General features: G+C 35.8%; 1 protein-coding gene across 1 annotated transcript in view; it reads left to right on the top strand.

Moving 5' to 3' along the window:
- Positions 1-17,336, top strand: part of THSD7B (thrombospondin type 1 domain containing 7B) — a 1,096,947-nt gene that overhangs the window by 806,950 nt on the left and 272,661 nt on the right. The window lies entirely within an intron of this gene.

Raw genomic sequence — 17,336 nt, 5'->3', positions numbered from 1 at the left:
TTATGTTTTTTTTACTGCATTAGCTGGGAGATAAATTTGTATTTTATATATTTAGACTGTCACTCTAAAGAATGGTGGAGGACTGCAGAAACATTTTATCTGAGAGGTCCTGCTATGCAGTTGGTGCCATGCTGGAATGAAGACCTGGATGTTCCCAGATCCTCCACATTCTCAAGAGAAGACAGAAATCTTTATTTTTATATGAAATCCCCAAATAATGAACTTTTAGCCTCAAAATAAATACACAGGGTGGGGTAAAAATAGATTTACAGTTGTGTATGAATATATGTAACACTGAGTTTATTCTTGTATAATTATTTATTAATTATTGTATTATTTTCCATACAAACAACTGTAAACTACTTTTGCCTCAATATGTATAAATAAACAAGAAAATAAACAGATAGACAATAAATAAATCCAATATACTGGCCAAGTATAATGGCTGGATTCTGGTCTGAGATGAAGTAAAAAGGACAAAGACACTTTTTTCTAAGCTTACATATTTTTGAATCCATGAGGTACTTAGAAGTGTCTATCTACTCATAAATTGGCCATTACTCGTTGTTAGAATTAGTTGCACTTAAAACAGTCTCAACAGTTAGATACTGAAGTGGCTATTTTAAGAGTTGATTTGAGCCTGACCAGCCTGACTAGTACGTGGAGGACCCAGGTTCAAAACCCCAAGGTTGCCAGCTTGAGCACAGGCTCATCTGGTTTCAGTAAAGCCCAAGGTCACTTGAGCAAAGGGTCACCCGGTCTGCTGTAGCCTGCTGATCAAGGCACATATGAGAAGTCAATCAATGAACAATTAAGGTGCCGCAACAAAGAATTGATGCTTCTCATCTCTCTCCCTTCTTGTCTGTCTCTAACTGTCCCTCTCTGTGTCTCTCTCTGTCTCTGTCACACACACAAAAAAGAGTTGGTTCAATGGTCATTCTGAAGATAGTAACTTCTATTTAGACAGTGTATTACTATGTGTACATGTCAGAGCTAGTTAATTATAAGAAATATTCTATCATGTTTTATTATTTTCTTTAATAATATATGTAAATGCTATATATAAAAACATATACATATATGTATGTATACATGCATAACATATATGTATGTTTACATGCATAGCTGCTCACAGAAATTAGGAGATATTTTAAAATGAATATGAAGTGATAAAAAAAGCATTTGATTTTTTTTTATTAAACAAAAACATCAGAATAGCAAACGACAAGTCAAAGAAAGTTGTCTGATTATGCAAATGAGATGCAAAACCAACTTTTATTTCATTGGCTGAAAGTACTGGAATATCTGCACATTCCCTGATCCCCTAATTTTTGTGAGCAGTATATATACAAAATAATACATTTAGTGGTCTTTAAGCCTAAGGCCTAGCCATTAGTCATTTAACTTCTGAATTTTTCAATTATCTCTTAAGAAGGTGAATTATCTCTTGTTCTCATGCTGTCTTTTCTTCCATTCAACAGCACAGCTGTATTAATATCAGATTCTTAATCAACTTTCTAAGCTTTTCAGCATGACATCCCATGTGGTACCATGTGAACTAGACAATTTTGTACTGCTAGCCAACCTCAAAGTTTTATACAGAAGGTTTCTCTACTGACTTGTGAACAGTTTGGGTTCATTTTCATCTTTTTTAATTTAATTTGTGGCATCTTTCCTGCTAGATTGCCATTTCGTGTCCATTTTTTTCTTTTTTTTTTCACAATTCTTCTATGCTTCAGAGGTTATTTATTTTAAGTTAGGCTATGATATATTAGAATTACAATTGTGGAACATTAATACAGCAGTTGATTAGACATGGAATGGACCTGAACAGATGGGGAACGTGGAGTCCAGTTAAGAGGCATTAAGATAAACCAGGTGAGAGATAACGAGTGTCTGGTCTTGGCTGCTGACTGTAGCCTTGTAAAGAGATGGACTCGAAGAGTAATGGCGGAGTAGGAAGCGATACCGATAAATCTCCCCCAAAACTCAACAAGATCTTCAACCAGAAACAGAAAAACCTATACTTGGAGCTTCCAGATGCTTCGCAATACACCCAAAGGTATGATTGAGTGAAAAATTGGCTAAATATATAACCAAACCCCGAAGGAAATAGGGAGTAAGAAATGCTCCGCCTTCCTCACTAACCTAAACAGGGCGGCTTTTTCTGGTAACTGTGAATATAGAATCTGAGGCGGGCAAAGGGGGTGAATAGATCCAGGCCGCCGCAGCAAAAACGGCCGAACCAGGCTGTGGCTCAGAGATCCAAGCCGAGGAAAGTCTGATCCTGTGGCAACCCGGGCAATACAAGCTAACACTCGCGCCAAACCCAAACAAAGAAAGACAAGCGGAGCGGCCATTTTACCCGGTCTCCTGGTCGGTGCGCAGTTAGTGGAAGAGAGATTTCTTCCTAAGCCGCGGAAGTGGGTGCCCGTGTTGCCCCACGGAGAGGCAGGGTCAGAGGCCTTTCTGTGGGCTGAGGGCAGAATCTCTGGGCAGCCCCAGCGCCCTGGGAAAGCCACGCACGGGAGGGAGTGAGAACTAATCCCAACGGTGGAGATTTTCCGTGCTGGAGGCTGTTTCACTCAGAGGGAACCGCAGCCAGCCTCATATCCTGGTTTGCGCGCGCAGATAAGGAGTGAGCGATTCCTCCGAGTGCCTCGGCAGTGCGCGCCCGTGTTATCGCACAGAGGGGCAGAGTCAGGGGCCTTTGTGTGGGCCAAAGCGGAATCTCGGGCCGCCCCAGCGCCTTGCAAAAGCCGCACACGGGGACGGAGCGAGACTCAATTCCAATGCTGCAACTTTTCCCTGCGGTTGGGGGTTTCACTCAGAGCGTGAGACCGCTGGCCAGATATCCTGGTTGCAGACAGTGAGTGAGAGTTTCCTCCAAGCGCCCCGGAAGTGGGCGCCCGCTTGTGTTACCGGATAGAGTGACAGAGCCAGAGGTGTTCGAGTAGGTGGAAAGCCCGCCTGATTATGCTAGCAGCTCTGACTGACTGAGCCTTACCCAGAGCCCTGTGCTGAGTGGAAATAGAGTGGGGAGTTGCCAGCAATTTGAGCCTCTTACTATCCAGGCAGAGGCAGCAGCAACCCCATACCTGGGCTATCAGGCTACTAATTGAGGAAGGAAAGACTAGGAGAAAGGCTCCAGGAACACGGTCTCTCTCACTGTCGGAGCCTATAAATGCTAATGAGCCTCGACTCCCAACGAGAATAAAGCACAATACATGACATTGCCATAGAGACTTATCAACTGCAAACCTCTACCTGAGCGTGCCAAAGGGGCAGAACCCGGAGTACAGAGTCACTGACCAGGAAGAGGGAGAGAAAAGAAAAAGCAAGAAGATAACCTCTCAAAATCAAGAATAATCTGCAGACTTTATAACCTATCCCATTTTATTATATTTGTTCGTTTGTTTCTCTTATCTTCATTCTTGAGACTTTTTTTTCCCTCCTCCAAGTTGGCCGATTAACTCTCTACCGGTCTTACTCTCTCCTCTCCCTGAACTACACTACCCATAAGTGTTACATCTCCCATTATCATTTCTCTTCTCTTCCTTTCTCTCTATGAGGGTTGCACTCCAAAACCCTTAACTCTCTCTCTCTCTCTCTCCTTTCTTTTTTCTTCTTTTAGTGGTTCCCTCTTTTTTTCTCTCTCTCTCTTTCTTTTCTCCCTCTATATTAGTTTCTTCCTTTCTCCTTTACATCTCCTCTCATTCAAACCTCAATAACAAACAAATTATCTTATCTGGGACTCAAACCTATGTTTGTGGCATTTTGGGGGGTTTTTACTTCACCTTTTTAACTCACTAGCAGTGCTCCCATCCCTGGCTCTCCATATTATCTAGTTCTTGTTCCACTAAATACAATAGTAAGTTTTTAATTTGTCCCCCCATTTTTCCATTTTCCTCTTATTCCTCTCATCATAACTCTTAGAAAACCAACACCTAAAAGCAAATCATTTTATTCTTGACCCAAATTTTTTCCTTATTTGCTTTTTGTGGGTCCATACGCTCTTTTTTTTTTTCTTTTTTCTTTTTTTTTTTTTCCTTTTTTTTTTTTTTTTCTTTCTCTCTTTTTTGCCCCTTTATTACTTTTCCCCAATTCAGGCCCTCCATCACAGGCATTGTTTGTTATAACTCACAGTCCACCACAAGATTTTCTCAAGAAAGAGGGGAGAGGAGAGGAGAGGAAAAAAAGAGGGGGGGAATAATTTCCTTTTATAAAAAAAAATTTATTTTATTTTATTTTTCCTTATTTCATTATTAATTTTTTTTTAAAAAAAACAACTCTTTTCGATTTGTTATTTTTTTATTTTTTTTAACTTTTTATTCTTTATTAAATCTCATTAATACTATCAACAAAACCACCCTCAGATGCCATTAAGGAAGAGAAAATCGAATATCATGGATACAAAAGAAAGAGAGGTAACACAGCTAGATGAGGAAAAATCTATGGAGAAAAAATTTAATATATTGGAAACCTTGGAGCTAAGTGACAGAGAATTCAAGATAGAAATCCTAAAAATACTCAGAGATATACAAGAAAACACAGAAAGGCAATATAGGGAGCTCAGAAAACAACTCCATGAACACAAAGAATATATGTCCAAGGAAATTGAAACTATAAAAACAAATCAAACAGAGATGAAAAACTCAATTCACGAGCTGAAAAACGAAGTAACAAGCTTAGCTAATAGAACAGGTCAGATAGAAGAAAGGATTAGTGAAATAGAAGACAAGCAACTTGAGGCACAACAAAGAGAAGAAGAAAGAGACTCAAAAATTAAAAAAAATGAGATAGCCCTACAAGAATTATCTGACTCCATCAAAAAAAAATAACATAAGAATAATAGGTATATCAGAGGGAGAAGAGAGAGAAAATGGAATGGAGAACATACTTAAACAAATAATTGATGAGAACTTCCCAAGCCTGTGGAAAGAACTAAAGCCTCAAGTTCAAGAAGCAAACAGAACTCCAAGTTTTCTTAACCCCAACAAACCTACTCCAAGGCATATCATAATGAAATTGACACAAACCAACAGCAAAGAAAAAATTCTCAAGGCAGCCAGGGAAAAGAAGAATACAACATATAAAGGAAGGCCCATTAGATTATCATCAGATTTCTCAGCAGAAACTCTACAAGCTAGAAGAGACTGGACCCCAATATTTAAAGTCCTGAAAGAGAGGAACTTTCAGCCACGAATACTATACCCATCAAAGCTATCCTTCAAATACGAAGAAGAAATAAAAACATTCACAGATACAGAAAAGATGAGGGAATTTATCATCAGAAAACCCCCACTCCAGGAATTACTAAAGGGGGTTCTCCAATCAGATACAAAGAACAAAAAAAAACAGAGCCACAAGTAAAAGCTCCAAGAAGAACACAATAAAACCAAATTTAAACTGTGACAACAACAAAAAGAAAGAGGGGGAGAAGACGGAGATTAACAGTAGCAAAGGACGATGGAGTGCAAAAGTACTCACAAAATAGTTCGCTACAATGAACAGGGTAGGGACCCTTTTCATTACTCAAAGGTAACCATCATTGAAAAAACCACCACAGAAGCACATGAGATAAAAAAGACAGCAACAGAGGAAAGATGTATGGAATACAACCAAATAAAAACAAAAGATAGAAAAACGAAAGAGAAGGATCAAACAAGACACAAAACTAACAGAAAGCAAGATATAAAATGGCAATAGGGAACTCACAAGTATCAATAATTACACTAAATGTAAATGGATTAAACTCACCAATAAAAAGGCACAGAGTAGCAGAATGGATTAAAAAAGAAAATCCAACTGTATGCTGCCTACAGGAAACTCATCTAAGTAACAAGGATAAAAACAAATTCAAAGTGAAAGGCTGGAAAACAATACTCCAAGCAAATAACATCCAAAAAAAAGCAGGTGTAGCAATACTCATATCGGATAATGCTGACTACAAGACAGGAAAAGTACTTAGAGACAAAAATGGCCATTTCATAATGGCTAAGGGGACACTGAATCAAGAAGACATAACAATTCTTAATATATATGCACCAAACCAAGGAGCACCAAAATATATAAGACAGCTACTTATTGATCTTAAAACAAAAACTGACAAAAATACAATCATACTTGGAGACCTCAATACACCGCTGACGGCTCTAGATCGGTCATCCAAACAGAGAATCAACAAAGACATAGTGGCCTTAAACAAAACACTAGAGCACCTGGATATGATAGACATCTACAGGACATTTCATCCCAAAGTGACTGAGTATACATTTTTCTCCAGTGTACATGGATCATTCTCAAGAATTGACCATATGTTGGGCCACAAAAACAATATCAGCAAATTCAGAAAAATTGAAGTTGTACCAAGCATATTTTCTGATCATAAAGCCTTGAAACTAGAATTCAACTGCAAAAAAGAGGAAAAAAATCCCACAAAAATGTGGAAACTAAACAACATACTTTTAAAAAATGAATGGGTCAAAGAAGAAATAAGTGCAGAGATCAAAAGATATATACAGACTAATGAAAATGACAATACAACATATCAGAATCTATGGGATGCAGCAAAAGCAGTGATAAGAGGGAAGTTCATATCGCTGCAGGCATATATGAACAAACAAGAGAGAGCCCAAGTGAACCACTTAACTTCCCACCTTAAGGAACTAGAAAAAGAAGAACAAAGACAACCCAAAACCAGCCGAAGAAAGGAGATAATAAAAATCAGAGCAGAAATAAATGAATTAGAGAACAGAAAAACTATAGAAAAAATTAATAGAACAAGGAGCTGGTTCTTTGAAAAGATCAACAAAATTGACAAACCCTTGGCAAGACTTACCAAGGAAAAAAGAGAAAGAACTCATATAAACAAAATCCAAAATGAAAGAGGAGAAATCACCACGGACACTGTAGATATACAAAGAATTATTGTAGAATACTATGAAAAACTTTATGCCACTAAATTCAACAACCTAGAAGAAATGGATAAATTCCTAGAAAAATACAACCTTCCTAGACTGAGTCAAGAAGAAGCAGAAAGCCTAAACAGACCTATCAGTAGAGAAGAAATAGAAAAAACCATTAAAACCTCCCCAAAAATAAAAGTCCAGGCCCTGACGGCTATACCAGCGAATTTTATCAAACATTCAAAGAAGACTTGGTTCCTATTCTACTCAAAGTCTTCCAAAAAATTGAAGAAGAAGCAATACTTCCAAACACATTTTATGAGGCCAACATAACCCTCATACCAAAACCAGGCAAGGATGGCACAAAAAAAGAAAACTACAGACCAATATCTCTAATGAATACAGATGCTAAAATACTAAACAAAATACTAGCAAATCGAATACAACAACATATTAAAAAAATAATACATCATGATCAAGTAGGATTCATCCCAGAATCTCAAGGATGGTTCAACATACGTAAAACGGTTAATGTAATACACCATATCAACAAAACAAAGAACAAAAAACACATGATCTTATCAATAGACGCAGAAAAGGCTTTCGATAAAATACAACACAATTTTATGTTTAAGACTCTCAACAAAATGGGTATAGAAGGAAAATATCTCAACATGATAAAGGCCATGTATGATAAACCATCAGCCAACATCCTATTAAACGGCATAAAACTGAGGACTTTCTACCTTAAATCAGGAACAAGACAGGGTTGTCCACTCTCTCCACTCTTATTTAATGTGGTACTAGAGGTTCTAGCCAGAGCAATCAGACAAGACAAAGAAATAAAAGGCATCCATATTGGAAAAGAAGAAGTAAAGGTATCACTTTTTGCAGATGATATGATCCTATACATCGAAAACCCCAAAGAATCCACAAAAAGACTACTAGAAACAATAAGCCAATACAGTAAGGTCGCAGGATACAAAATTAACATACAGAAGTCAATAGCCTTTCTATATGCCAACAATGAAACAACTGAGAAGGAACTCAAAAGAATAATCCCCTTCACGATTGCAACAAAAAAAATAAAATACTTAGGAATAAACATAACAAAGAATGTAAAGGACTTATATAATGAAAACTATAAACCATTGTTAAGGGAAATCGAAAAAGATATAATGAGATGGAAGAATATACCTTGTTCTTGGCTAGGAAGAATAAATATAATCAAGATGGCTATATTACCCAAAGCAATATACAAATTTAATGCAATTCCCATCAAAATTCCAATGACATTTTTTAAAGAAATAGAGCAAAAAATCATCAGATTTATATGGAACTATAAAAAACCCCGAATAGCCAAAGCAATCCTAAAGAAAAAGAATGAAGCTGGGGGCATAACAATACCTGACTTCAAACTCTATTATAGGGCCACGACAATCAAAACAGCATGGTATTGGCAGAAAAATAGACACTCAGACCAATGGAACAGAATAGAAAGTCCAGAAATAAAACCACATATATATAGTCAAATAATTTTTGATAAAGGGGCCAACAACACACAATGGAGAAAAGAAAGCCTCTTCAATAAATGGTGCTGGGAAAACTGGAAAGCCACATGCAAAAGAATGAAACTGGACTACAGTCTCTCTCCCTGTACAAAAATTAACTCAAAATGGATCAAAGATCTAAACATAAGACCTGAAACAATTAAGTACATAGAAGAAGACATAGGTACTCAACTCATGGCCCTGGGTTTTAAAGAGCATTTTATGAATTTGACTCCAATGGCAAGAGAAGTGAAGGCAAAAATTAATGAATGGGACTACATCAGACTAAGAAGTTTTTGCTCAGCAAGGGAAACTGATAACAAAATAAACAGAAAGCCAACTAAATGGGAAATGATATTTTCAAACAACAGCTCAGATAAGGGCCTAATATCCAAAATATACAAAGAACTCATAAAACTCAACAACAAACAAACAAACAATCCAATAAAAAAATGGGAAGAGGATATGAATAGACACTTCTCCCAGGAAGAAATACAAATGGCCAACAGATATATGAAAAGATGCTCATCTTCTTTAGCTATTAGAGAAATGCAAATCAAAACGGCAATGAGATACCACCTCACACCTGTTCGATTAGCTGTTATTAGCAAGTCAGGTAATAGCAAATGTTGGAGAGGCTGTGGAGAAAAAGGAACCCTCATACACTGTTGGTGGGAATGTAAAGTAGTACAACCATTATGGAAGAAAGTATGGTGGTTCCTCAAAAAACTGAAAATAGAACTACCTTATGACCCAGCAATCCCTCTACTGGGTATATATCCCCAAAACTCAGAAACATTGATACGTAAAGACACATGCAGCCCCATGTTTATTGCAGCATTGTTCACAGTGGCCAGGACATGGAAACAACCAAAAAGCCCATCAATAGATGACTGGATAAAGAAGATGTGGCACATATACACTATGGAATACTACTCAGCCATAAGAAATGATGACATCGGAACATTTACAGCAAAATGGTGGGATCTTGATAACATGATATGAAGCGAAATAAGTAAATCAGAAAAAAACAGGAACTGTATTATTCCATACGTAGGTGGGACATAATAGTGAAGCTAAGAGACATTGATAAGAGTGTGGTGGTTACGGTGGGGAGGGGGGAATGGGAGAGGGATAGGGGGTGGGAGGGGCACAAAGAAAACAAGATAGAGGGTGACAGAGGACAATCTGACTTTGGGTGGTGGGTATGCAACATAATTGAACGACAAGATAACCTGGACTTGTCATCTTTGAATATATGTATCCTGATTTATTGATGTCACCCCATTAAAAAAAATAAAATTATAAAAAAAAAAAAAAAAAAAAAAAAGAGATGGACTCGAGCAGTAACTGCTTCACTGATACAGTACAGAACCTGTAGAAAGTCAAAGTTATCATAGCCTTTAACTTACATGGACATGACCTGGAATGAGAAAGGGCACTCAAACATGATAATTATTACCCTACAATGTGTCTGCTAAAACATGTTTACAGAATTATAATCTATCAATCACTAGCGCTAAAAACAGAAGAAAAAAACATATATACCTTGCAGTATACCTCTTAGTAATGTTAAAAATGTTAGTATAGCATTTATATATAAAATTTTTTATAAATTTCTGCTTATTATATTTTTGTTCTTACAGCATAAAAGGGAGATAAAAAAGGAAGAGATTTATTACATTTTTATTTTTGCATGAGGAAACTGAGTTATTGAGATTTAAAATTTTATTTCAGATCATATAAGGTTAGATCTTGATTTATAATCCATAGTGCCAGTCCTTTTTTAAGTAATAAATTATAAATTTTCCTGAAATATATATCCATAGGCTCAACTTTTGCAAAGTCGCATTCTAATTTGATAGTGTTGCTGTTCAGACTGTGCTAAGTGCTGAGGCAGCTTAATCGTAATTTTTCAGGGCATCATATAGACTCTCAAAATATTTAAAATATTTATTTCATGGGGCTTTTCATTGCTTCTTCTGAAGATATATTTTACTATGCCACGGTTGACCCATAAACTATGCAATAGGTATGGTAGAACAGATAATGTCAGAATGTTAGTGATTGAGTGACACTAAGATTACTCACTATCTGTAGTTGTCTTTTATCAAAACTGGGTTGGCTGGAAGCTCTGTTTAAATCTGGGACCCTGACTGATGGAGCAGCCATTCTTTGAAACACTTCTAGTTCCTAGGCATAAGGAAAGAAAAAATGGCAAATTACACTAGGGCTCTTAAAGCTTTCACCTAGAAGTAACAAGTTCATTTCTGCTCATATTTTATTGCCTACAACAAATTATAAGTTTACAGCAGGTCCTCGGGTTACAGCACAGTTCCATTCCTACGACAGTGATGTAACCGGAATTTTGGTGTAAATTTAAATACACCCTAGCGTAAGTTATTTATCCTAACACAGTTATAAAATCATAATCTAGAACATAAAAACACAACTAAGCCACAGAAAAAGGAGAAGGACATAAATGTTCTGTACTGTACAGTGCACTGTGTATTCTTCCTTCCACATGCAACCAAACTACTTCGTCTACGTTGTCTATACGTACAACGCTAAAGACGTAAGCCGGAACACTCATGTCTTAATTTTTTTTAAAGTTTTTATGGGAGTGAGCATCATAAACTCTAAACATTGTGTGTCGAGACTGTCCTAACCCAAGGACCCCTGTATTCCTAACCACAAGCGTCAAAGGAGTGCAATTATATCAATACTATGTATCTAGGACCAAAACCTAAAATATTTGGGGGATAGCACCGACAAATATAGTGCATGCTCTGAGAAAAGTTCAGCTTTGTAAACTTTCAAAGGCAATGTAGAGAATATTTTGTATAATTTAAGATATTCTAAGTTCAAGGAGATATAGTAGGAGGACTGCATGCAGGCTCTGACAGCCACAGTTCTAAGAATCACTTGGTAATATTGGCTTGTCAACAATTTGTATATCTTTGTAATGTTTCAAATGCCAAGTTTATAATGTGGTTAAAGAATTCAGTCACTTTCATTTCAACAACACTTATTTGCAGTAATGATAGAAACCACTTAGTATATACATTCCTAATTGAGCAATGCAGACTGTTCTGTGTGTAGTGATCTCTTTGTCCCTAATAGCCTCAGTATTTCTAAGAGAAAAACATCTTTCTTATCTGCCTGGAGAAACCAGGCTGAAATTCTGTCTATATGAACAATTGGAGATACCTTCTTGATGAAATTGCCTGAACAATTCAACTTAAAATATCAGTTCTTTATATGATTTGGTTGACTGCTTAATTTTACATTGATACATTTAGTTATAGCAAGTGAACCAGGTCAAACAGTCAAAAACTTGTTTCTACCACCAATTGTGCCAATAAATATTTTCACATGAGTTACTTAAAAAATTGGAGCCAGAATCCATTTATATTACCTCAAATTGTCATATAATTTATATGTATATTTGTATCATATAATTTAAAGAACAAATTATGTATCATTTTTTCTCATTAATAAGACTAGTCTCTTCCAAAATATATATAAATTTCTTTAAAAAGAGCGTTTGATTTTCTACTTTGTCATCCAGCACTAAGGAGAACATTCTGGGGCCATAATAATGACTTTTTTATCTACCTAATAATGAGCCGAGTATCACAGTCAAGTCTGGTTTTCAGTTCCTTTGTTATTTCTGACAAGTCTATCAAATGAGGCTTTTGGCCCCAGTGACCTTGAATCAATATCTAAAATAAAATGCACCAGTAAATTGCAGTTTTGATTATTATTGGGTGATGGGCATACAACATAATCAACAGTTCAAAAGCGATAGAAAATTTTACCTGAAACCTATGTATTCTTACTGGCCAATGCCACACCATTAAATTTAATTTTCTAAATAAAATTTTTAAAAAGTGGTTTATACTTACATGATGTTTTTCAGGTAAATGTAACAAAATTTAAGAAATAATTATGCTGTGGAATATATTTGAGTTTTATGGAATTCAGGAAAATATCTTTTGTCAATATAATTATTTAAATTTTGTGTAATTTCTAAATCAGCACTATTTCTGGTATCTGATTAGGTTTTAGGTCCAAATAAGATAATTTCTTATCTGTAGTACTATGGTACCACATTTTATAATGTAGTACACATCATTTTATGATGTTTAACATTACAGAGTCTATGCTGACGAGGTTTTATATATGCAGTAAAAATATTTTTCTACTAGTAAATGGCATTTTTGAAATATTTATTTAAATAAAATTTAAAAAGAAGAGATATGATAAATTAGATGCATTCCAACTCTTTCCTCTCAGATTTCACAGAGGTCTAAAGAAGGTGGGAGCCATCTTTGAAAGAATATAACTGCTATTCATGAACATTATTCCCAGGCCAAAATATACAGTTTCCAAAGCAAGATGGCAACATTATTGGGGTTGATGTTTCCACACACTAATGGATTGAGATTTTAAATAAATTTCTAATACTTCCAGTCTTGCTTTGAATACAATGTCAAAGTATTGATCTAATTTTTCAAATTGTCTTTCCTGCAACTATGTCAGAAACACCTTCCACCATTTTCTGCACCTCTTCTAAACAAATATACACTTTAAACTACTCTGATTTAAATCATCAGATACTTTTTAGCATGGTGCATTACTAGATAAATAGTAGCGCTAAAATATATAAATTAAAACAGTAGATCTTTAAATACTGAGCAGTGAAAATATATTATTTTAACTTAGGAGTTTCTCCCAGAGCTTCACTTTGAAGTGGAGAAGAGATAATCAGCATTTTCTTCATCTTTTCTCTGTCTTATTTTCAGTGTTGTTTTTTCATTATTCTAGCAAAATGTGTCAGTCGGTGGAACATGCACTGTCAAATAGGATGTTTGCCATTACTTTACACAGTAGGAAAATATAAGTAAATTAATCTAGGTTACTTCCTCAGGCCATTAATATCATCAATATTTTCTTTTTTCTAATCCTTCAAAACAAGGTCCTATCGAGGGAATAATGTGTTAGTACTTGAATGATGGGAGGAAAATGCACAGCAAGTAATGTCCTTGGCAGCAGTTTTATCAATAAGACTGCCTTATATTATACGTGGAGCAGTGTTTTAACCTTTGTCTGTTTCACTAACCTAAAGGGGTTAGCAATGTAGAATGAAGAGTCATTTTAGATCTTTGGGCTTCAGCCAGCATGGGTATGTCATTAAACAAATTCCTCCAGTTATACAAGAGAGATACTAAACATGGCTCTTATTAGTTTGCCTTTATTAATAATATCTATAGATACTATTTGAGTACCTACTATGTATAATGTATATGGGTTACAAAATCATAATGTTGGATATATGTGCTATAGATAATTCTGTAATAAATACTTCATATGCATACAGATAACTAAAATAGAGCATGAAAACATCCCCAGGCTAAGTAATATGATGGTCCAAGCAATGTATTCTGCATATTGAATGTAGTATAAATATTTTTGGTAGAAAAATTGCTTCTTACATAGCAATTGGATTTAGATTTATGAATGTTTCCACAGACACTATTCTGAGATATATTTTCTGTAAATACATTTTTAAAACAGTAGTGAAGTTTCCATAGTCAGGAATTTGAGTTCTCCTCTGGCAGGTTAACCTTATATGTTGCCACAGTTGATCATATTCTGTTGCCAAAAATTGTAAGTATTAAGTATGTGGGTAAAACTAATCCTTTCAGTTATGAGATAAGCATAAGAATATGTAATTAAAAATGGTTTTCCTTTGGGGTATACTCTAGCCTGAATACAACTTTCTTGGAAAATAAATGTCACTGTTGCTTAGTCCTCTTGAATTTCAAAACTATTTTGTGCTCATTGAATTTATGACCTTGACTTTCATAGAGACCCTCTGGGTTTATATCTTATCAGAAGAAAAAAATAAATAAAACTATATTAAAGACACTTTAATTAAAATCCTTCAATATGCAAATATAATAAAAATAACTTAAAATCTCATTGAATTAAAAGGCTACTTAATACAAAATTTGCTTTTACATAGGATCTATATAGGCATTCATATATTTAAATGTTATATGAGTATACACACATATATTTATTTTATATTAAACATAATTTTATAGTTATATTTATCTTAGACGAATATAAAAATGACTTTACATTCTCCAAATAACTCATTGAGAAACAAAAATACAAACATCTAAGAATCATCAGGAAGATCTTTCTGGAGTTGAAAAAAAATGCTCCACTTGAGGTTGTTAAAAAATGAATTATCTATTGTTTATTATAACTGAAATTCTGCAGTTATTTCTAAGGAATATTGATCACTGTTTTAGAATTAAGTATTAAGTACATAGTAAAACCAAATATAGGATTAAATAGAGGCCATAGGTGTTACTTAATTTTACAGAGAATCTGAGTCACAAAATGATTCCATTTGCTACTGACTGAAAAGAGCAGTGCCAGTAATTAAGTGGAATTAACTCCCATGACATTCAGGAAACCAGGTCCTGAAAACATTTGGAGAAATATTAAGTGGTGAAAAGCGCCCTATATAGAAAAGTGGCTGCCATTCCCATTGTAGTATGAAGAGAGGAGAGAAGATACAAGATGGAAATGTATACAGATATAATCCTAGGAAATTAAAGGAGTTATTTTTTTTCTTTTTTTTTTTCTGAGAAAGAAGAGGTGGGGGTCTTAAAAGTCTGAAGACAGGTTGCGAGGGTATGAAAAGCTTTAATGTGGAATGGAACTGAGAAGAAAATACAGAAGAACCATGAGGTAGTATGAGAACTTGGTTGAAAAGACTACACAGTGCAATCACCAATGTTTATTAGATTTGTATTTTCATCTCTGCTTAGCGGTTCAGTGTTAAGCACAAAGTAGGAAAACAGTTGGACCGATGTAGGTCTGAAGTTTTGCCAGCCTGGCATGGCAGAAAAACAATGCAGCCAGGTGGTCAATTATATTGACATGAGAGTGGTTGAAGTAATGAACCAGGAAGGCTAAGCTGGCTAGAGAAAGAGTAGGATTGCATGAGAAATGGCATAAATATTATTGGAGAAAATCAGTAGTCTACGTGGACAGATTTCAAGACAGAGAGGGAATGGCAGGAGCAAAACAATTAGAAACATGGTTCTCAGCTTTGACTAAGCCTCAGACTCCCCAGAGGCTCTCTGAAAATGACCAATGCCTGGACCCATCTTCTGAGATTCTGGTCAGATTGGTTTATATTGTAACCGGGGCAATGGGAATGTATTTTACAGTCAAATTGAAAACCCCTGTTTAGAACTTCTTGTGAAGAATGTTACAGTTCTTGCAAAGCAGTTGGTACTTTATTATCAAGGCAATGAAGAATCAGCAAATTTTTAAAAGAAATTGGGTAAAAAATGTATTTTATATTTTTTAAGATAATTTTTAAAAATCTATTTTTTTATTATAATTGATGTAGCTTTAGAAGAATAACCTTTTCCTATGAGTGACTAATTATAACAGAGACTGATCAGGGCAAGGGAGGCTAGTGGAGCGACTCTTGCAGTATTCTGGACCAGGAGCAGTAAGATCTCGAACCAGGGACTGACAAAAGACTTGTAGGATAGGGGATGTCTTTGTGACAGTTTAATATAAAAAGTTATTATACCTAATAATATATGTGTAAAATGGAAGGGGGTCAAAGATGACTGTGAGATTTTTTATTTTGGATATTCTGTTAGTTTTCAGTTGTTGCATCACAAATTACCTCAGACTTAGCTCAAAATATTTATTATCTCAGTTCCCAAGGGTCAAGAGTACAGGCATGATTTCACTAGGTTCTCTGCTCAAGAGTCTTACCAGACTACAATCAATGCGTGGGCCAAGGTTAAGGTTTCAGCAGAGGCTTGATTGGGGAAAACTCCCCTTCTCAGCCCCCTTGGACTTCTTGGAAGAATTCATCGCCATGTGCCTATCGGGCCTAGACCCCTGTTTTCTTGCTGCTAACAGCCAGCATGCCCTCAGGTTCTGGAGGCTGCTCTCAGTCCCCCACTATGTGGCCACTCCATAGCATTTTATAGCATGCTTGTTTGCTTTTACAAGGCCCACAGGAGTATCTTTCTCCACAGAAATGGTCCAGTCACTCTTTTAAGGTTTTCCACGTGATTATCTAGCCCTCTCAGGATGATCTCCCCTCTGATTAACTCAGAATAAACCGACTTGGCATGGTACTTGTATCTGTGAGTTCCCTTCTCCTTTGCCACACACTGGAACCTAATCATGGGAGTGCCATCCTATCATATTCACAGGTCCTGCCCAAACTCAAGGGGAAGAGATAATACAGGCATAGACATCAGTATAGTAATCAGATATGTTGCAGTAAATTCAGATAAAGAATATAAAAAAAATTAGAATGTTTTAGGAGGAAATTAATAGCCTTATTTTAAACATGTTGAATTTGGGCATAATTGGCACATCCAATCAGAGAAGATGAGTAGAGAGGATCAGTAGAGAGATCAGAATTAGAAATATATGTTTGATAGTGATTATTTGAGGTGCTGGTTAAATAATGAGATTATCTAGAAAAAGACTGTAGCAAGAACTGAGCTGAGTACAAGAGAAAGACAAGTTAAGCTAGAACACCTGGGTCTGTATTCCAACCCATATCGCTTGATTTTAGTCACTATCTCATTAGACAATCTTTCTCTGCATCTCTACTTTCTCCTTTCAATAATATCTTGTTCTTCCTAATTTGTGGTCCATTCCATGTCCTCCCCATTCCAAGTCACAATACTTGGAAGTGAGAATTAAAAGCTTTCTTACTGAAAGCCTTTCAGATCACAGGCTCTAACAAAGATTGACTCTGTCATGCTCTCTGTCTCCAGATGGAATTATAGGAATGGGATACAAGGCCAGT

Source organism: Saccopteryx bilineata, chromosome 5 (assembly GCF_036850765.1).
Source record: "Saccopteryx bilineata isolate mSacBil1 chromosome 5, mSacBil1_pri_phased_curated, whole genome shotgun sequence".
In the NCBI taxonomy this organism is placed as follows: domain Eukaryota; kingdom Metazoa; phylum Chordata; class Mammalia; order Chiroptera; family Emballonuridae; genus Saccopteryx; species Saccopteryx bilineata.
The sequence above is the reverse complement of the archived record's forward strand: the minus strand, read 5'-3'. Positions and strand labels throughout refer to the sequence as shown.